Source organism: Heteronotia binoei, chromosome 21, assembly GCF_032191835.1.
Source record: "Heteronotia binoei isolate CCM8104 ecotype False Entrance Well chromosome 21, APGP_CSIRO_Hbin_v1, whole genome shotgun sequence".
NCBI classification, from domain to species: Eukaryota; Metazoa; Chordata; class Lepidosauria; order Squamata; family Gekkonidae; genus Heteronotia; species Heteronotia binoei.
The window spans coordinates 160081314-160104682 of record NC_083243.1 but is presented as its reverse complement, the minus strand read 5'-3'; positions in this window follow the sequence as shown (position 1 = coordinate 160104682).

The following is a 23369-nucleotide window of genomic DNA, read 5'->3' as shown; positions in this document are numbered from 1 at the left end:
ACCTTTTTCTGTTTTATTTCTCTAGTGTCCCAATAAAAGGACCATTGCTCTTTTGGACAGTCAAAGGCTGTATCCAGTATCGTTGGCAAACTCTGCAATAGTAAGTTTTCATAGCTTTATTGTCAGGCAGCCTAAGGTGTATTTCTGAAAATGAAATGTGGCTTATTTCCTTTGTGTTCTCCATAAACACACACTTAAGCTTTAAACAAAGAGTTTGGAAATACAAAGTCTGGAAATTCAGGTTGCTGCTGCCTTGAATCTACTAGTGAAGATTTGTACTAACAGCATTTAAACTGGAGGCCATTTGTGTATGTGTAGTTCATGTTTTTTGAACAAAGTCTGCTACTTTCATAGTGATACATTTAATCTGAAATGGTGCTGTCATTCATCACACGTGATTACAATTCATCTGCATAATTTGGGGGAAGTTAAGGGGTGGGAGTCAAGCGCAGTTAATTGGAAGCATCATTCCTTATAGGTGTTGAAACAAGAGTGGGCATAACAAAGAGAGCAAAAACAGTGGGGAAGTACTCCTACAATGACCTCAGTGCAGTAGACACTTAATAGATTTCTCCCCCATCTCTCATTTCTGTTATGTGAAGTCTTCAGAAATTGAGTGCTTTTGATCCCCCCCACCCCACCCCAGCACTTGAGAGATTCCATGGGGGGTTTTGTGCCTGATTTATCCCGATAGCTTCATTTGAAAATACTAAAGAAATATTTTGCTTTCTCTAGCCTTTATGAAGCCATTCAATGACCTCTGTCAGTCTTCTGATCTTCTCTAACCGATAAATCAATGGAACATTCACAACTATCATAAAGTATTAAACCTTTCAAACATGGTTTAATGGTTTGTTTGTGACAGCAGTACTTTCTTTTGGTGTATGTATCAGGCATTTATGTCCCTAGTATTATACCTCATCTATCTTTTTGCCAATTTAAAGAACTTCTGTGACTTACCGTGTTCTCGGATCTGAACTCCTCTCCATGCATTTTTCTTCCTAACATCACTGCAATGAAAGAGTGAGCCATTTTCATCTTCCAAGTGGGAATGTTGACAGGGAACGAGGAAATTACAAGGCAAGCCATTGATCCTAGAGGAGTAGGACTTATAAAAAACGAATTGATGCAAAGTCAGTTGAAGTCTTAGAATGGTGCAACTGCTTAGAATTGCACTGCTAGTCATTGTCATGTTTGCCTAGAATTTAGAGAATGTGCACATGGATATGCACATACAAACTCATATGTACAATCCGTAGTAAACCTGCATTTATTTCCATCTAATAAGAACATAATTGATTTGTTTCTATTCACATTTTTACATGCACATGCAACCTTTCAAAATATTTTTAGAGTATAAAAAAATCTTTCAGCAAACTTGATTTGTTTGTTAAAGGCTGGTGCGTGAGAGTCGGCGAGGTAGGTGGCTGCCTGGAGTGCCACTTTGCCACGGGGGCGGGAGCAGGGGCAGGAACCCCCTCCCCATTCCTGCTCACGCCAAGGGAGCTCGCTTCAGAGGGAGCTGGCTGGGTGGTGGCTGCCCGCATGCTTCTTCCTGTGTTCTGATTCGGAATGCAGGAATAAGCACGTGTGTGGCCACTGCCCAACCATCTCCCTCTGAAGAGGCAAAAGCCTGGGCCAGGGGCGGCTGGGCAGTGGCCAGGCACATGCTTCTTCCACGTGCTTCTTCCTGCCCAAATCGGAATGCAGGAAAAAGCACATGGGTGGCCACTGCCCAGCCAGCTCCCTCTAAAGAGGCAGAGGCCTGGGCCAGGGGCGGCTGGGCAGTGGCCGCCCATGCGCTTCTTCCACATGCTTCTTCCTGCCTGAATGCAGGAAAAAGCACATTGGCCACTCCCTCTGAAGAAGCAGAGGACTGGGTGAAGGGCAGGCCAAGCAGTGACGTCACTTTTGACGTCATTGGGTTCGTGCGCACGGTTAGCAGCCTGGAGGTGGGGTGGGGGTGTGGGGTTCTGCCTGAGATGGCAGAACCCCTAGCTCTGGACCTGAGTACCAGCCACCTTAACACAATATTTATTACTGTCTGGTTCATCTCTATACTATTAGCCACATGTGGCCCCCATCTTTGGATAGCTAAATCTGCAGATTGGGGCCACATGGAGGCAAAGCAGATTTTTCAGCAAACTTAGGGCACTCTCCCAGCTTTCAGAAAAATCTGAATATTTAAAGAAATGCATGGGTGGCTTATATCCACTGGAAAGTAAAGTAGTGTTCTCTGCGCAAGCAGAGTCAAAATAGCCCATAAATGTGCCAGATGGCAGATTAGCCATTTCATCTGTCTAAGCCATGTTACAGCCTGCATCCAAATCAGAATGTAGTAAAGAGATTTTACCAGCAAACTATAAAAGTACCCCAACTGATTTCTTGTTTGTGGGACAATAAAGTCTCAGATTTAGGAGTCAAAAGATGTTGGGATATTTTAAATATTTGGTCATGAACTGGCTGATGCAATAGTAGCAGAGAAGTAACTTTTTTTTTTGCCATTGTCATTGCTACTTCATAAGTCTGTTAGATTCACTAAAAGTTTTCTACTAGAGTTGCTCTAGACATTTCCCACCCCTCTGCATGTAACCCAGTTCCATAGTAAACCACAGAACTGGGTCCCACTCCTAGGGCAGGAGAAGTTGACAAGGAGCAGTCTTGTTAATAAGCTTCTAGGAGATTCACGGTCCAGACTCTCACCACAATCTCAACGAAACATGTGTTTGGAATCCTAACACCCCCCAGAGCACTCTGACATTCAGTAGGATTCATGAGCAATTGTGAGTTGGCCATTCTAACTGGGCCCCTTGTCTTGTGGCATTTTAGAGCCCCATTCACCCTTGCTTCAGTTAGATGATGTTAAGACCATCATTCAGGCTGAATCTCCAACTCCCATAACCAAACCTTTCTTCAAAGACTCAGCGCAAAAGATTGTCTAAGCTGTGACCTCTTTCATGTGTTGGTCCTGTCACGATTTGAGAAGAGGACCAGGGCAACCAAACAACCTCTAAAATCCTGGGCTAGCACTGTAAGGAACATAGGGTTCCCAGATCTGTTTGAGACACTGGCAGGGAGTGGGATGTTCTGGGAGCAGGAAGCATTGCTCCTGACATGCCAATGTCACTAGAAGTGATGTTACATACCATGCCTATGTTGCCCAGAAGTGATGTATGCATGTTGGCGTGACACACTGGTTTTGGGGGAAAACTCTATGGTAAATTCACCCTCATACTGCAGAGTTTTGCCCCCAGTGTACCTGTATCACTTCTGAGTGATGTAGGTAGGTTGCACGATGTTGCTGTTGGGGCTTTTTCCTCCTACCAGCCAGCTGGCTGGTGGTGGGCAGGAGCCCACAATACTGGGGGGTTCCCCACTCCAAACTTGGGAATAACAAGCCTAGAGGAACACTCAGCATGAATGTTGAGACCCCTCAGTACCATGAGTCTAAGTTCCTCCAGCACCACATATAAGAGCAGTTCTGCAAATTCAGACAGGATTCCCAGTGGGGAACTAGTCATGTCGCACCAATTATTCTGTCCAACAAGGTGGGTCCCACCATGATATAAAGAAAAGCTTACTTTTTCTGAGGAGATTTTATATCCAAACAGCCATTCTGTCATTACAGCTAATATGCATAAAAAAATTTAGAGGGACAATGTTTAAAATGCATAAATAAAATAATCCATGGCATGTAGGCTCAGCAGGAGACTGCATATCACACTTACAGGTGGATGTTGGGATTGAGGGAAGAGTGAATTTTTAATAAGCATTGTTTAAACCCCGTGTCCCACCTAAACTAATTTTGTATCCTACGGGTGGTATGCATATTAGTAGTTGAGAACCACTGATATAGAAGATAATCACGGGCTGTTATCATACAAAGTTCAAGGATCCAGTTAGTTTGAGCATTGTCTGGGAGTAGATTATTTTAATTAATACATTCCTCACGAGGCCTGACCACCAACCTGATAGGTGACATAAGAAAGTGGTTGCTAATGCTTTCTTAAGGTAACTATCTGATGATGACATTGATGACTTTATAAAACTTCCAATAGTTAGATTTTTTTGTTTCAACTCCATATTTGACTTCAAATCCCTGCTATTAAGGAGCCATTATACCATTTCGTCTTGAGCCTTCCTTCTCTTCCCCTCTCTTTTTGTTCTGTTGTCCAGAAAGCCAAGATAGATGTCTCTTACTGTTTTCAGCCCAGATGTATCAATTAAACATTACTCAACCACAATTGATTGCCAGTATTGTGTCTAGGCTTCCCAATCTCCAGGTCCCAGCGGGGGATCCCCCAGTTTTACAGGCTTCCCACAGCCACCATGTATTTCTAGAGCTCCGGCAGGTTTAGAAACCTGCAAACAGGTCAGTTTTTAAAATCTGTGCCTTCAAAATTGAGCAGGAAGCAGGAAACAGGAAGCACTTCATGGGGAAGGGTCAGCAGCAGTTTCGTCAGAGCACAGACCCTCCATTTGTTTTGCTTTCATTTTCAGAGCAAGTAATGTTGTGGAGGAACCAGACCCAGTAAGTGTGTGCGTGTATGAGAGAGGGAGGGGGCAAGGGATTCCCTGGCTTGGAGGCCCTCCCCCCCGCTTTAGAAAGTGTGGGGGGGAAATGTCTACTGGGCACTCTATTATTCCCTATAGAGAGCGATTCCTATAGGGAATAATGGGGAATTGATCCACGGGTATCTGGGGCTCTGGGGGAGATGTTCTTTGAGGTAGAGGCACCAAATTTGCAGCATGGCATCTGATGCCTTTCCTGAAAACACCCTCCAAGTTTCAAAAGAATTGGACCAGGGGGGCCAATTCTATGAGCCCCCAAAGAAGGTGCTCCTATCCATTATTGGACCAGGGGGGCCAATTCTATGAGCCCCAAAAGAAGATGCCCCTATCCATTATTTCTAATGGAGGGAAGGCATTGAAAAGGTGTGCAGTCCCTTTCAATGTGATGGCCAGAACTCCCTTTGGAGTTAAATTGTACTTGTTCCAACCTTGCTCATGACTCCACCCCCAATGTCTGCTGGCCCCACCCTCAAAGTCTCCTGGCTCCACCCCCAAAGTCCCCAGATATTTCTTGAATTGGACTTGGCAACCCTACTTGTATCAAAAAACAGTAATGAGGGATTATGGGCATGGACTAGATACAAATGTCTGTTCAATATTTTGAAGGAGAAAGTTTCTACTGCTTCTTTCTCCCAGTGTGATTGTGCATACTGCAACAGGAGATGATGTGTACTGAGCACAAGCTGACTCAATTAGTCTGTGAAAGACTTTTGGAATCCCATTGTTTTAGGACTCTGACATGTTGCAGATGGGCCCCTACCTTCCCTTCTACTAGCAAAAACTTTTCCACTTGTTTCCTCCCCTCTTTGTGTTTAAAATACATCCTGAGGAGCAGTTCTATGATACTGGAAAACTAACTCCATACTCTATGGCTTCCAACAAATCATAATAAAGGTATTGTGCAACTACTGGTCAGATTTTTTTCTGATGTTCCAGTGTGGCTGCCTGCAATTTTTTTGTGGTTATGTCTAAACAAATTGAAATGTGTGAGGGAGCAGGACATTGTGAGATCCCTGCTTGCATGACCACTCTGCCTTGAAGCATTTTCCCAACTGCCCTTTCCCCCTGGCTTTCACAATCTCAGTTGTCTGCCCAATGTCTCTCTTTTCCGCTATATCGCCAGTTATTGTTAGTGGCTCTGACTGTGACAGTAATACCTTACAGCAGCTATTACTAATGGCAGTTCAACACTTCCTCTACATCCCCTAATACTGCAGACATCTTTTTGTGGTCCATGAATTTCTTTTGACATGTAAACATTCCTTGCAGCCTTTAACAATGCTGGCAGTATGCAATCAGTATTTTAAAAAGACTGCACCAATGGGCCATTAATTTTGTCACTTTTATTCCTTTTTTATACCGTGCACTTTTCTTAAGATCTCACAGCAGTTTATATATAGTTTCCAATCTGTATCCAATTCATGCAGCTTAAAAAGTGAGACGTATTTTATTTTCAAGAGCTGAATTGCATAATATTCCTTCAGACAATTCATTGGAAAGACTGACAGGATCAGTTATCACTTGTGTACAGTGGGCACTTGAAGGATCTGAACTTCTTCACCTGCCATTGCTGGCAGCCTTAGATAAACAATTTAACACTATTTGTCACAGGTGGCCTAAAGGTTAGCACTCAACCCTACTAGGACAGGATTGAAAAAGGTAAACATTTTGTTTGTAACTGTGTAGGCTTTCTTTTGTGAGGAGAAAAGTGTATGGGTTAAGGGAAGAAACTGAAAAAGCATGTAGTTAGATATTTCCTGTTAAATGGCTCTCAAATAAGACTTTGATTATTGCCATATCACCCACATTTTCACAGGTATGCTCAGCTGGAGATCTACATTTAGATGTTCTCATCACTGGACCATAAATATTGGAACTCTCTCACCCAGAAACTCTATTTAACCTTCTTAAATGGAGTACACCAGTATGGTGTAATGGTTAAGAGCACTGGACTCTAATCTGCAGAACCAAATTTGATTCCCTACTTTTCCACATGCAGTTACTGGGTGACCTTGGGTCAGTCACAGATCTCTCAGAGCTGTTCTCCCAGGACCAGTTCTCTCAGAGCTCTTTCAACTCCACCTACCTCATGGGGTGTCTATTGTGGGAAGAGGAAGGGAAGGAGATTGTAAGCTGCTCTGTGACTCCAAGTAGAGGGTGGGGTATAAATCCAACCCTCCTCCCCCCCCCTCCTCCACCACGTGATGGCTTTCTGGCACACAGAGAAAACTTGTTTTTCCAGGGGCAGAAGACCTTCAAGTAAGAAACAGTATCCCTGAATTCTGTTTAATTGTTAATTTTTATTTTATCTGTTTATTTTATTTATTTATTACTTTAGATTTTTATCTTGCCCTCTCCGCAAGCGGACTCAGGACAGCTAACAATTAGTCCAAACATCGACAATCATAATTTCAAACAATAAAATACAATTAAAACATTTTAAAACATTTTATGGTGCTGTTTAATATATCAGGTTGACTCAAAAGAGAAATCAAAGTGTCCTCAATAAAGAAATCAGATCTTTGTTTTGGGGAGTTGAGTGGGATACGTAGGAGATGTTTTAGGCAAATAGCAAGTTTCAGGAAGACAGACTTTTCATGAAATAAAAAGGAATTAAAATTGATATTTTAATAGAACAATAGCCAAAGAGAACGCAACTACCCCGCTGGCAGAACCTCAGAGTACCGACAGTTTAAAACTCACTTTAACATGAAGAGTGCTAGAATATGGAAGGCTCATTTTGTGTGTTTCATTTGAAGTGCTCGCTTTGACTTTGTATTGAACCAAAGTAATTGCTTTTATTCAGAAGAAGTTTGAAAAGGAATCTGTCTTTGTGGCAGATAAAACAAAGGCAAGAGCCCTCGATACATACATGATCTTTTAGCAGGGTCTGCCTTTGCAGTAGATTACAGTATCTTGTCCTGGATAATTCTTTTTATGTCCCTTTCCTAATAAATGCATCAGAGATGTATCAGAGAGTAGGTATTACGTATATAAAAATGCATGGCCTCTTGAGATTATTGAAATTATTTAGGATAAAAAGCACACATTTGGTATGCAAATATTTCCAAGATACACTGCTGATTAGAAAAGTCTGGAGAAAGAAGTTGTTTCACAGTGTCTCACTCAAGCTACTCCAAGGATGAAACCAAGCCAAATGCAGGAAGATGCCCCTTTCATTCTCATTAGCAATCCTTGGGTTGCAGAGGAGGAGGTACATCAAAAGGTTGCCAGAATTTGACAGGAATGAATCTCTGCTTTCAGAATAGAAGTGTGTATATACTACTGTTATTCACAATAACTGGGCCTGTAAGCCAGTATTCTATTTCCTTATGAACCAAGGAAAATATTAGAACATATATGTTATTACTTTAATATACTTCCAAGGAAAAAAGATACGAGTGCTTTGAAATTACAACCAAAAAATCCTTTTTACCCGTAACTTTCTTCTCTTTGGTCCTACCCTATTACTTAGTTTCTTTTGTGCTGGCTGAAGCAAATTCTGTATTGAAAAATCTTCCCTTTGTCATAGGCAATATTTTGCTGCTTTGCAACACTAACCTTCTTGGAACTGTCAAGCTAATATTTTTCTCTCTATCGCTTATTGAAGCTCCATGCTAGATTGTTCTGTATATTTTCCCTATCTGTACCCATTCTCGATAGTAATTTAGTTTTCCATTTTATTACCCGATTTTATTCATGATTGGCATGTGCCCATTTATTTGTTTATTTATGCATACATGCCTCTCCAAATTTAAATCAAAAGGGAAGGGTGTGTTGTTGGACTGAGCAAAGAAACCACTAGCATTGAATTGTCCTGTTGATAAATATTGGTGTGTTCAATCTATAAAAGGCCTTGCAGAAGTTAATGTAACAACAGCTTTAGTCAAAGATACACCTTTCTGCAATTCTTAGTTCTGTTTAATTCTGTGATCCTTTTAAAAGATTTATTTTGTATTTACAAAGTGTAGTTTCTGAGGCTGCAGTTTAAAGGAGAAGGTGGGGATTGGGGTGAAGCCTCTTTAAGTGTATTTTCCCTTTGAAAACCACCCCAGGTTATTTATTCTGTTATCTACTAGTGGTGGAGCTGTGGCTCAGTGAAAGAGCCTCTGTTTTGCATGCTGAGGGTCCCAGAGTTCAGTCCCTGGCGTTAAAGGATCAGGTAGCAGGTGGTAGGGTTGTCAGATCCAACACAGAAAATATCTGGGGACTTTGCGGGTGGAACCAGGAGACTTTCCCATTCCCTAAAATAAATTTTAAAAATACAGCAGTGCATTTCCCCTGAATACAGTCTTCAGTTCCTTACCCCCCTGTACTTCCACTAAATGAAAATGAACACACACCCTCACAAAGCAGCCAAAAATAGTTTGCAAGCACACATTTTTGTGATCTCACTGAGACAATTTACTCACAGGAGTTGCTGAATATAATCATCTGCTGTATTTCAACCAACTTCTTCAGACTAACAGGAAAATGATAGGAGAGCAGCCTAGGGGGTGAAATTTTCCTCAGTTCCATAATTAGGTTCTAGTTAACTCCATTTTCCTATACACATAGCTTCCGAAATCGATGCAAAACAAACAAAGGGACTGTACTGACTTCTCTTCCTTTCTCACAAAGGTCACACATTCACCAGGAAGAGCCTCCCCATTGCAGATTTCCTCTAGCTGAGATTTAAGGGTGCACACACAGTCCAAAATACAAGCAGTTTGCAAGGTTCTTTGAAGCCTGGCTGTTGGGATGGGGCTTTCCCCCATTGGCCAGCTGGCTGGTGATGGGGAGGGCCTGCAAAACTGGGGGATCCCCTGCTGGGACCTGGGGGCTGGCAAGCCTAGCAGGTGGAGATGGGTAGCTGTGTTAGTCTGTCTTTGGCAGTTAATCTGTCTGTAGCAGTAGTCTGTTTGTAGCAGGTATCTGAAGCAGTGAGCAGTGACTCACGAAAACTCATACCCTGCAACAAATTTCGTTAATCTTTAAAGTGTTACTTGACTTTTACTCTTTTCCACAGGTAGTAGGTGATATGAGAGACCTGTACATGACATAGTGGAAAGCCGCTTCCAGTTTCAGTAGGCAGTACTGTCTCTGATGAACTAAGGGTCTGATTCAGTATAAGGCAGGTTTATATGCTTATTATAAATTTAGAGGTCTTGCAAACTCTGGTACTCCAGTACCTTTGTGTTTCTTGCACAGGTCTTTCCTCTTTTTCTTTTTTCTTTCTGCTCATTTTCATTATTAATTTAGTATATTTTAATAATACTGTTGTGGTAGAATTTATAGTTTCAAGATATTCCCTTATATTAGTCCAGTGTGTTAATTTGAAGATCTTCTGTAAGGTCACATGTTCAAGTAGCCAGTTCAGCTAGTGGAGAGTGCTTGCATAAACCTGTTGGAGGGGCTGTTTAGATTAAAACTGTTTGAGCTACTTTTGGTTCTTCTGGTTTCTGTATTGGAACCCAGAAATATGACCACCGCTCCTCCAAAGAATGGAGGGTGACAAATAATTTTCCTATCCTCCACTATTTCCTCAGAAGCAACCCTGTGAAGTCAGTTAGCCTGTGTGAGAGACTGAGTGATCCAAGGTGAATTTCATGGCACATGTGAGGCTTTGGAGCTGGGTCTCCACTACACCATGCTGGCTCTCATGTTGTCTCTTCTGGGGAAAATGTGTGGATTCTGTTCGTTGCCTCCCTGCTTTTGATTGATGGGAAGTCTCCAGATATTTGGAGAAGTATTTGCAGTGCCAACAGATGGCTTGTTAACTGTGGATTTATATTAGGCCTGCCTGGTATATGTAAATGTTGGCTATGTTCTCTTATGTTTGGTGTGTGTTGATTTTTAAACAATAAATAAAGAGAAACTTGTATAAATCAAATTATAGTAGGGGAGTCATGGTTTCCCAATTAGTTCTGTTACTTCTCATCTGTCTTGTGCCTTTTCTCATATTTTTGCAAAAGTGCCAAAGATGAATTCACAATGGAAAAGTGTATGCAAAGGTAAATTTTTAGATTCCCTCCCCCCACTCATTTTGAAGATCCCAGTTGTGCCTTAGAAAGTATTTGCATGTGGAGATGCATCTTTGTGTTAGACCCATGGCTTCTCTTGGCAGCAGTAAAAATCAGCGAGGATGGGTGAAGCACAGGAAACATCAAACTTACAAATATACAATAAACACTGCACATTAAAACACTTTAGGGATACTTTTCCTGACAGGCTATACAAGCATCAAAGTGTGTGAATGACTTGAATAAACCCTTCCTGTGCTGTTGGGGGTGGGGGGGTGGGGTTAACTAGAAAATAGTTAACAAGATATGTGGACTTAACTACTGAACAGCGATCTTATATCTAGCAATCTTATAAAGAGATCATCATAACCTTAATTCTACAAAGCTGTTTTGCTGATATGTACCCTCATTGAATCATCAACATCTTTAACTACTGCTTTGCCTGTATAGTTGTGGCTGCGAGAAGGGATTTCCCAAAGCGTCCAAGTGCTGTGTGCATTGCCTGGGGTTGTTAGTCACAGAATGTGTGCAAAAATGCATTCTTTGTACTGTATGACAAGGCTGACCTGGAAAATAGATTTGCTATACTTGTGACTAACTTAAATTCAGGGCTCACCCTAGACTATCTGGCATCCTAGGAAAGGCTAACTTCTGGTGACCCCCCTGCACTTATAGGAGCGGGCCAGTAGCAGTGCATCATATGATGTTGCATGACATCACTGAGTCATATGGGGGCACCTAATTCTGCACCCCCGGAAGGAAGGCGCCCTAGGAAATTGCCTAGTTTGCCTAGTGGCAGAGCCAGCTCTGCTCACTGATGCTGGCCAGTCATGTAATGCTTGTCTGATTCAAAGATAAAGCAATGTGTTCATTGGAGGAATTTTGGATCACTCACTCTCTTACATAGCCTTTTGTACCCCACTTTTCCACCAGTGGGGACCTTTCCTTCATTTTTTCTTCAAAACAACCCTGTGAGGTAAGTTAGGCTGAGAGTGTATGACTAGCCTAAGGTTAAGCCTTCGTCTCCAAGATATTAGTCTGACACCGTAACCACTACATCCATACCACACCGGCTTTCTATTAAGTTGCCTAAAGAGGGTAGAATTTAAGCAGAAGTTATCTCCAATGGTAGTTCATGTTTTGGAAGGGTGAAAAGAGGTGGGAGGGGAAAGAATCATGTAGACCACAGTACCACCCCACCTGCCTTTTCTTAATAGCATCTCCAGTTATTATATCAAAGCAGCAAAAGCATTAAACTAAGAACTTTAGATACATAAACAGCTACAGGTTAAAAAAAAATGCAAAGTAATTTGGTTGCAACTGAACTTTTATTACTTCTGCATCTTTGTTTCTTCTAGTGTGTCCATTTATTTGCATTTTAATGTTGCAGCTTCTGAATAGTCATCCTGTAGCTCTGTGGTCTAGGTTTGTTTCTCTTCAGGCATTCGAATACAAAAGATGTGCAGACAAGTTTGATAATGAGGAATTATCATTTTTATTTCATTTATGAGACCTGAAGTGCTGCTAAGAGTAGTTTTTTACTTTGCAACAGGCAGGAGCTCACAGGAGCGGAGCTCTGAAACCTCTAAATTTTATTGTGCTCTTTTTTCTTTAACACCCCCCCCTCCCCCCAGTACTGGTTTCTGGGCTTCATTGTTCAAATCCCCTGTGAGAATTTTGCTGAACTCTAAGATTTGATAAACTTTCTAACATTTTCCCCCACAAAAATGGGGAAATAACCAAAATATATAAAGCAGACAGATGGAAATTTTCACCATGTCACTGTGGCATCATAGGAGAAGTAATTGAAAAAGTATGATGGGAGTAAGGTTTTATTATGATCATTGTAATTCAAGAAGTATTTTAAGATAGATGCTGATGAGTTGTGCTAATAAGCTCTGGCACTTATTTTTCTACAAAATGACCCCTGCTTTGCAAGTTAATTTTTTAAAAAGCTGCAGTTTTGAATGTGTATGTTGTAATATGCAGTATGACCCTGTGTGCAGTTATGCTTGCCTAAACTCGTAAATTACATAGGACTGAGCTACTGTATTAGTCTTTGCCCAGTCCCCCCCTGCCAGTGGCACCGAAGCAAGAAAGCATAAATAACAGACAACTGTGGCTTCTGCAATTTTTCTGTTTTTTTTAATTGAAATGATGGGCCAAATACTTCCAATCAAACCTTCTGTAGGTATGTATGGAAGAACCTGAGGTCCTGATTCCCAGGTGTTGAGTCCATGATCTCCAGGAGCAAGTGGGCAGCAGAAGTTCCAAAGTGCACCAAGACACTGTGCCATCATCACATTCTCCTTATGCTTATATGGCCAGCATAAACAATAGGTGGGCCTTGGCTGGCTTGGCAGGACAGCTTGGGCTCGCTCTTTCTTTCTTAGAACTTTAGAGCAGCAGCAGCAGCAGCAGCAGCAGCCCTTTTCAAAACACAAGAGCCTCGATCACCCTTCTCAACCAATGACTGTTGATATGGAAATCTCGGGGAGGGATTTGCTCCAAAGATGAAGCATGCCAAGCCATTGTGCAAGCCTCTTCCTTAAAGGGACATGGGGGGGGGGGAGAGCAGAGGATGAGTGCTCCCCCAACAACATCTGTTGAGAATGACAACTGAGACCCTTTAGTCTGCCATTATTTCAGGCTGGAGCTGCAGGGTGAGCGTGGTGTGGGATGTGCACAGGCAGCTGGTGCCCTCCACCACCCTGGTGGCCCTGTGGATGCTGTGGAAGGCAGGCACAGCCAAGGAGGCCAAAGCAGAGGCGGCCTGCCTGCAGCTGGAGGTGCTGCTCTGGTGGGTGTGTGCATGGCGGCACCCAGGCCAGCAGAAGTTGCGCTGCAGGCTGCCCTCTACAGCCCTGGCAGCTGGGTGCTCACCCACTTGGAGCAAGTGTCCACAGTGCCCATCTCCAGCAAGCGGATACCTCAGCAGAAGAGCAACCCTATGGTGATGGTGGTGCTGACTGGGTCACCGGCCTGCAGCTGGCAGAGGGGCAGTGCCGGGTGTGCCCAAGGTGGGCAGGCTGTCCTCTCTGCTGGCCTCCAGGCCCCATCCCCATGCCTATGGCTGCCCTGCTGACTCCACTGCCAGCCTGCCACCTCAGCCCCCAACTCAGTCATGTGGGGGGCACCCAATTCAGCACCCCCTAGGCAGCTGCCTATTTTGCCTAATGAGCAGGCTAGCCCTGCCGAAATTCTACATCAGAGGTGGCCAAACTTGCTTAACTTAGAGCCACAGAGAATAAACGTCAGATGTTTGAGAGCTGCAAGACATCAACATCAGATGTTTGAGAGCCGCAAGCCATGAACATCAGATGTTTGAAAGCCGGGAGGGAGGGAGGAAAGCAGGAAGGCAGGCAGGAGCTCCGTAGCTAGGGGTTGCTGTGGGGGGGGGGCACAGGGGATGGTAGTTGGGAGTGAAAGCAGGAAGCTGGAGAGGTGGGGCTGTCGCTCTTCTTTCCCCTTTTGCACAATTTAAATTATGTGGGAAGGGCATGCAAAAGGAGCCGCTACCCTTCCCACACAATTTAAAGGGACAGCCAACCAGCTGATTGGTGGGCCCTTTAAATGGTGCAGGGCGGGCAGTGGCTGCTCCTGGGTGCCCATCCTGTGTGATTTAAATCACACAGGAGGAGAGGAGGGGTGGCCCTGGGATGGGGAGTGAGGAGCCCCCAAAACTGCCAGGGGGCCAGGCCCTGTGGCTCCCCTGGTTAGCTACAGGCCTGCCAGGCAGGCAAATAGATGGGGGATGGGGAGGAGGGAAGGCAAATAGATGGGGAGGGAGGTGGAAAGAAAGCAACTTTAACTGCATTTTCCTAGTCACCAGCTGGCTTGGCTTGGAAAAATGATTTAAAAAGAGAAATGCCTTCTCCAAGTCAGCCAATGGGGCAGTGGGGGCTTCAAGAGCCACACGATATGTGTGAAAGAGCCACATGTGGCTCCTAAGCCGTGGTTCGCCCACCCTTGTTCTACATTAATGTGACTTTTCTGCTCCTTGTTGAAGATAATATTTATTTGTGAAGTAACTCATAAGCTAGGTACTGTACAATGATAGTTATAGCTGGGCCAGAGCTCACTTTGGTCATATGGAGACATGTTGTCCGTCTGCTGTTTCCAGTGTACCACAGTCCATTGATTTCTGTATCTAATCAGCAGGCCCACTTATGAATGTCATCTTGGCCTTCAATTTTTCTAGACCTTGGCAGAGTGATTAGGGGCTAATTTTTGGATTATTTCCTGCATGGATAGCATTTCTGTGTAAGAAATGACATTGTTCTATGTAGCACTCAGTTATGCTGTATGCATGCATAGCCAGTCACAGGTTCTAGGAACATGAACTCACAGTAAGAGGTGCTACTGTGGTCATTGCACACTATAGTGTCACATTAATTTTGTGCGGTTTTCTCCATGGAAAGTGCTACACATGATCAAAATTAATTACCCATGAAACAGCCCTCCTAGGACTTCAAATACTGATTTAAGTACTTCACAAATGGTGGGGAGGCTGAGAGAGATAAATACAATTTGGCAGATTCAGTTTCTCTGAAATACAAGGAATGGAGGAAAGTGAGTGATTAGGCATTATGGTCGAGCCAAACAACTTGACCTATTTTCCTCTGGTAGGAGACAGCATAGCTCACAGCAGAGTATGTGAATGGTTTGCAAAAAGTCCCAGGTTCAGTTCCTGGCCTCTAAAGGACCAAAGTATGTGTGATATTTAGTATCCCACCCCCCACCCCGCCAAATGTATAATTTAGTTTCAGAAAGCAGCTGTGGGTATGGGAAATCTGGTGTCTATTGGGACTGCAGCAATAGGATATATATTATTTTATATATATATAAAATACTCCCCCATTCCCCATGACATTAACAAATGAAACTGGCCTCTGGATTGCTCGTACCACCGGGAGGGGAAAAAAACGGCAGGCACAGTCCTTGTAGTTTGGCTCTCTTAAGTATCTTTGGTAGTAGAGCTGGGGAAGTCCTATATCTGAGACCATGGAGAGCTGCTGCCAGTTGAAGTAGAGAGAATACTGAGGTGGATGGACTAATCCTCTGACTTGTCAAAAGCAGCTCCATATGTTCAGACTAAAATTGAAGATTACTAAGACTGTAGCAAACTTTTTGGCGGATCTTCTTAAATTTAAATCTGACCATGTATGACTGTATATGTAATTTATGTATATATATTTTTGTTTTTTTCAAATGTTTAAACCTTCTTTATCCACTCTGTATATGTCTAAATGTATATGTTATGCCATTAAACATCTGGATGGATGCTTCAGACTACAAGATGTTCACCCATCTTTGTGAATGCTTAAAGGGATGGTAGAGTCCTTGGAGAAAACAGACCTCAAAAGGAGTCATCAGTCCTCATTAATACCTTTTTGGTGCTCTTGAATTCATTCATACCCTGTTACCTCATCCTAGCTGAGGATCTGGCCCATTGCTGCAGAAGGAATGAGAGAAAGAGAGATTGAAATTGATAGCTGCAGTCTGTGTTTCTCCATCCAGTCAGGCACCTGAAAAAACAACATCCCACTTGTGTGGTTGCATTGCACCTATGCACTCATGCCAGCAGACCTTAATGAAGCTCTTTGCAATTGCTCAGAATTTAGACACCTTCAGAGTTGTCAGATATATTGATTCTCAAAGCAAGAGGGAAAGCACTGGGAATGGATGCAGTCAGGAAAATGTGAAAAGTTAATTTTAGGCAGGATTTTTTTTAATTACCAATCTTTTAAAAAGTATCGAGAGGAGAAGACTTATAAGCCAGAAGTTTTAAAGACTTCTGTGAAGGGGGAAGGGGAGCCATACTAGACATGACTAGCGAAATAATTTCCATGAACAAATTCTATTTAAATGTAAATTACCCAAAGTGATAGTGTTTGGAAGTGTAGTCTAGAAAAAGCAGAATTGCTCCCTGCCCCCTCCTTCCAGGTATTTGAGACGCATATCTGCACATAGCTAAAAATGTCTCCCTGACTGCCTCCAACCTACTACAAAGTTCTTTGCTGCTGGCTCCTCCAGATTGTTCCCTGCAGCAGTGCCTCCAGGTGCTGACAGCTGAGATGTGTGCTTCACTTGCCACAGCCCTGTTGGTGCCAATTAGATTCCTGATGACTGGCATATACCATATTGACAATGCACTGCACTTTCTCGTTGGCTGACCAGCCACTTGGAACCCTCCTCATCCCCTGTGACCCTCATCAAGTATCTGAACTTTACAAAAAGCTGTCAGGACATAAGAAACAATTATCTTTCCTGCAATTCATTTTTTGTAACAAACACACACACACACACAAAATTAGCTTCCTTCAGGCTGAATAACAGGCTTTCATGCCTGTGTGTAGGTAAGACCAATTCTTAGATGTTTCTAGGGAAGCTTAATAGAGACCCAGTTGGTTACATATTCTTTTTGTGTGAATAGGTAGAATTCAGTTTCTCATGTGCAAAGGTCAAGTCATGTATTGCTTATTCACACAATAATTTCCCAAAGTTCCCATCTCTGTGCATGTGCGCTACCTAAGAGTGAAGGGGAAAATATTGACTATTGAGGTGTAGTAGTCAGAGCTGGCTAGGATCTGGAAGACCCAGGTTCAAATCCTCACTTGGCCATGGAAGTTTGCTGGGTGATCTCAGCCTAATCTACCTCATAGGGTGGTAGGTGTGAAGATAAAGTGGAGAAAAAGATAATATTGTAAGCCACTTTGGGACCCTGTTGGGGATAAAAGCAGCGTAAAAATAAGCAGATAAAATGCTATGTGTTCTTGTTTACTTTGATATTGTGAGCTTAAGGTCTGTATTAGAATACCTTCTTGATGATCAGTCTTTCCTTTTCTACCATTGGCTGCAGGCATAATTGTAATTGTGGTTCTATATTTCACTTAATTTTGTGCTGTAATCCCTGTAAATATCCAGCAGTGCCTGTCCTCATGGTCAAGATGCTGCTTTGTATTTACTGAGAAGGGTAACAAATAGGTAAAACAGTCACAAAAGGTACATATAATGTGTAGTTTTACCCATATTGATGCATATTATATGATATAATTTGCCACTTGTGTGGTCAGGGCCTCTTGGAGGCTGCTGGAATATATAAAAAAGGAATACCAAAAACAGAATTACAAAAAATGTGGTACATTACATGCTTGCATTTAACAAATTAACACTTTTAACACAAGCATACACACACATACATTTACTTATTTGTGTATAAGTATGATGCAATGATTTGTATCTCTACAGTTGTGGATAAATAATGTCAAAAGGGTATATTTTCTCTGAGACCATTTTGGGAAGGGCAGGATATAAATGTGAATTAATTAATTAATTTGAGGCCCTCCAGGAATGTTAGGCCTGGACCAAATGCTCCCCATAGGCTCTCCGTGTGGTGAATATCCTTTGTTGCTGTTTTCTGTAATCATGAGACCTCTGAATGAATGAAAATGGGCTATTCTAAAACTTGTCAACTACACAAAGTATTTAAACTGATCCACACCAGGGAACCTTTTCAGATTGTAGCAGAAGGCGGAATTGTCCTGGGACTGATCTATCTGGCTGCCTTGAGGCAGGTCAAAGGCACACTGGAGGATGTTAAAAGATGCATTATATAACAAGGTGCTGGAAATTTACTTAGGCTAATTTGTATTCTGTTTAATGTAAATTTGAGGAATATCTCTTGGTAATTTTACCCAAGTGATAGTCCTTGAATTGTCCCAAGAAGATCTTTAAAATCTCTGATAGTCAAACTCTCTCAAAGTTTTCGTTGAAAGCCTGATAATTTTATAAAAAAACTATTAACAGTCATTTTCTTTTGTGTCTGTAAAAGTGAGATGTATCAGTGTTGTGCCTAGGGGTGTGTACTTGGTATAAACTGAGCTGAAAAAAAAAATTCTCAGCCAAGTTACAAGAGGGCTGCTGGTTCGACTATCTAAAAATGTCTGTCCCTCAAAATCCCAAAAATATTAGGGATGTTTTGGGGCCTCCGGAGTTCACTCGTGGCATGGCTTTTAGCAATCCGTGCCCTGAGTGAATTCCAAGCAGCAAGTTCTCCATTCTGCCCTATGGAGAATCGAACCAGGGGAAACCCGAAGTCACCCAGTCAAGAAATACCCTTGGCCTTTTGTAACTAGCCAAGAACCTTTGGTGAAGCAAAGTGAGTATGCACACGAAAACTTATACCGTTGGTCTTAAAAGTGCCACTCGACTCAAACTTTGCTTCACTGCTTTGGAGTGTCACTCGTGGCTTGGAGAAGGCATTTTAAAGGACCATGTTCCTTTTAAATGCCTTCCCCCCTCCATTGGAGGGCACTTTCTTCTGGGGCTCAAAGAACTGGACCCCGTGGTCCAGTCTTTTTGAAACTTGGGAGTTATGCTGTGGAACTGAATGGCAGTTTGTCTAGTTATGTCTGGAGACGAACAGGAGGTATCATACTTGAATTAGATGGGTTCCAGCCTCCCTCTAGGGTTGAGGTTTCTCCTGCTTTGGAGACCCCCAGCTTGCTGGTATGGAGCTGGCTGGCAGGGGTATCCCTGCCTCCAAAGAGCTCTGTTGGCACCCAATGTGCCTGGCACAATGACATCACCCAGAAGTGGCACCGTAGAGTTTTTAACCCAAATGCTAGAACTTCCCCCATACAATATACCTGCTGCGATGGCAGCACTTCTGGGTGACATCATCACACATGGGGGCCTCCCCCACTGGGAGCCAGGTAAGACCTCACAACCCTATATTTGAAGTTATTACTAGTTCCTTCACTGGACCCCAGTAATCAATATGGGATAGCATAGTTACTGGATCTGATAAATATTCATTTGGCTATTCTTATACTGAGTTCCCCTTGCAGGGGAGGCTCAAAGAGTTTTGATATGATGAACAGGTTGTTGTTGGAACCTTCCATGCAAGAGTTAGAGAGCTCACCCTGTGAGAAGTATTTTAACTATACTGTACATGGGCTATAAGGCTAGGATCTCTGAGTGTAATTGATTTTATGGGGCCACAACTTAAAGCCTGTGACTCAAGTTCTAATCAATCACTCCCACCTCTGTCTGTCTTAAGAAGGGACTCTACTATGGAGACAACACAGAACTTTTTTCTTGTTTAGTGAATTCCAGATAGAGGATGACTGTGGGTTGGGACCTGGAAAAAGCTTCAGAGAATCTCACAGAAATAGAAAAAGTCAAGCATCACATACAACCTGAACTTCTAGTACTCAATTGAAAACTGATATTGGATATTAATAAGCACAGAATGGTGTGTCTGTCTGGGTCTATCTATTTCTACTGAAACCCTTTGCATTAGAAAAAGAAACATTTCAAATTTATGCCTGAAATTGCTATGGTGATCGCATTAGGACTGTCCTTCCTTGGTGATACTCAGCTGGTTAAAGACCCTAGCAACCAATTGGTGTTTTCTGGCTAGTGTTCTGAGATGATCTAGGTAAGTTGTAGAAGTGTCAACTGTAGCCCTGTTCATATGTTACAATGAATGCATTCACATCCAGTGTGTATGTGTATATAGTTGTCTGTAAGAAAGAGCCAGCATGCATTCACTTTGCAACTGAAACCAGAGATTAGTAACTGGATAAATGTGAGGGGTTGTCTTAATAAAATTCTAATTTATTTAAAGATTCACTCCATTTGGCCTCGAGTTCACATACTGTCTCCAATGTGGCGGGGAGGTCGTGGCGGAGCGACAAGATCTTATCTGCAAAAAAGTTCACAAAAGCCTCACAGCCGATTTCCAATTCCTTAGAATTTGGCCTGCCTTGTGGCAATGTTGTAAGGATCTGAATTGTGTTAAACAATTGTGCCAGGCGCGAAATTGCAGACGCAGTCTTGGCCGCAAAGTAAGTTTTCTTTGTGGCTTTGACTGCCATCTCATAGGACCTCATAAGCTCTCTATAAGATGTTCTAGTCGCTTCGTCTCGAGTACACCGCCATTGCCTCTCTAGCTGTCTGACTCCTCGTTTCATCTGCCACAACTCCAGGTTGTACCATGGTGCTAGCTTAGAGCGAGGATGCAGAGGACTCCGAGGTGTGATCTCATCGATGGCTCTGGAGAGTCTGTCATTCCAGGACTCAGTCAGGTCATCCAGGGAATCGCCAGGGGGCCAGGAATCCCGTAGAGCCATTTGGAACCGTTCCGGGTCCATCTGGCTCTGCGGGTGAGCTAAAATGTGCTCACTGCCTAAACGGGCTTGGGGTGGGACATCCACACGAGCCTTGAGGGCATAGTGGTCCGACCATGGCACTGCTTCAGCAGTAATACCGTCCACTAGGACTCCCACCGCAAAGATCAAATCTAGCATGTGCCCCGCCTGGTGAGTGGGCATTGTAACAAGTTGGGAGAGTCCCAGTGTCGCCATGGAAGACACTAGGTCCATCGCCTGACTGGAGTTCGCGTCATCGGCATGGACATTGAAGTCACCCAGGATCAAAAGCCTTGGGTACTCTAATGCCCAGCCTGTTATGGCCTCCATCAGTCATGTGTTGACTCTTTGCATCTGGTACTCCTTTCCTGTGCAGATTTCAGCCAAATTCAGAACATCCTGAAGAAGTAGTTTAAAGTTTTTTATTTGAACTGTCATTTGAGTGCCTGGAATAAACCTGCTGAGGAATTTCTTTTTAATTTTTGAAATTTTGTATTTGAATCTTTCTTTGGTGATAGTGGGGTCAGGTATTCTAGATGCTAAAATAAGTGAATGAAAAAGTATCCACAGTTTTCTGATAACTTTGGATGGCTGGTGACAGTAATCCTAAAAGAGAAACAATATATTGATGATTAAGATTTAGTATGGTGAATGATTTATTCTTCTAGTGTCCAGCAACTTCTGTCATTGGAAATAAATTTGGGCTACTGCCGAAAAGAAGCAGTGCTTTATGCTTTCCTATGGCATGTTGGCCATTTGCAACTGATTATGCAAAAGCCTGCAAATAAATATTTTCAGAATATATTTTCTTCATGTGGCTGTGATTTTTAGCTAAGTGATGAATTGCTTTAAACTGGAAAGTGAACTGTGTTTCAGTGTCAAGATGGATTATAATCTTAAAGGTGACCTGCTGAAGATAAAGTGTGTTGGGTCTATGCCTTTCTTCTAGCACTTTGTGGTGGTTATGCAAGGCCTGTAAATTTATTTGCCTTTCACATTAGAAATTCGAATCATTCCACATCTGCAGTGCTATGCAGGTATTGGGAGTTCAAGAGAATGGAAACTTGAACAAATGTAAGCATTTATCATTCTTCTGAATATTCTTTCCTCTGCATGATCTTTGTTCAAGTCTCTCAGCTGTTACTTGAGATCGGCAAGAGCTTTTTAAAAAGAGGGTTGAAGAGGAAATAATGAGAAGATTTAATTACTCATGTTAAATACACACATTTCTTTTATACCTTTATCCTTTCTGACAAACCTGGTTTCACAGATTTTTGGAATTACACAAAAACCTTCAAAACCTATTTTTATTTTATTTTATTTATTTATCGTTAGATTTATATCTTGCCCTCCTTGCCAGGGCAGGCTCAGGGCCCCTATGCACCAGAAGCAGAAGTGGGATGCATGTGCACATCATGAGATATGACTCTCATATACCATTTTCAATATTCTGAGAAAAAACATTATCTGTCTTCAACCCATGAGAAAACTGTGATAGTTCTTCAGAGATAGGGAAAGGAAATGCTTTGGAGTGTGGCACACAAAAGGCAGAGTTGAGCCTTCCAAAAGAAGAAGAGTTGGTTTTTATACCCTGCTTTTCTCTACCTGAAGGAGTCTCAAAGCAGCTTACAATTGCCTTTCCTTCTTCCCACAACACATACCCTGTGATGGTAGGTGGGGCTGAGAGAGCTCTGAGAGAATTGTGATTGACCAAAGGTCACCCAGCTGGTTTCATGTGGCAAAATGGGGAATCAAACCAGACTAGAGTCCACTGCTCTTAATCACTACACCACACTGGCGTGGCATCCTTAACTACAACTCAGTTATTCCAGTCTAAGCCTATTGATTTTAATGGACTTAGGCTACAGCAGCTCTGTTTAGGATAGCACTGGAATTCACTGAATGATTTGGAGATTTGTGTTGCTGGTCACTTATGATGTCATCAGCACTATCCAATAGGGAGCCTTCATATTATCAGAGTGAACTGCCTGTTTTTAATAGCTGTGAGATGTGCCATCTGAAAGAAGAACTGTAGTTTCTAATACAAAAAAAATTGGCATTTGAGTGCTTGGAAAATGTGATATCTTGCTACAGAAACACTCCTAAATCCTTTGGAACAAATGAGTCACAACTTCACAGTTTATTGTTTGAAAACAAAGTCAGTAAGGATTAGAAGTACTTTGGAGGGTGAACAGGAATGATTAAAACTTTCTGGATATTGTTCATTATAATAAGAAGCTTGCATTATAATAAATTTCCACAAGTGTGAATGTTTTAGGAAACCTTTTGTTTCTCTAAGTTGGGCATGCTGCAGGAAGAGTCTGTTATGTTTACGTATAACAGGGTGAATATATTGTTAAATGATCTTCATTAGAAGCACCTGCAGTTTTGTGGATGCAGGGCTTTCTTTGAGTAGTTCTGGCTGGCTTGGCATCAGGGGGTTGGCCTAATATGCAAATGAGTTCCTGCTGGGCTTTTTTGGTGCGGATGTATGCATTCATGCACATGAGCAGTCCTAAGGGCATAGACATTACAGCCACATTCCTTGATCCCCATCAAGGTGTCAGTGTGCATTTGGGTGTCCTCAATGCGTTTCTTGGCACCTGTTTTCTGCATTGCTTCTTGACCCTTTCGGTAC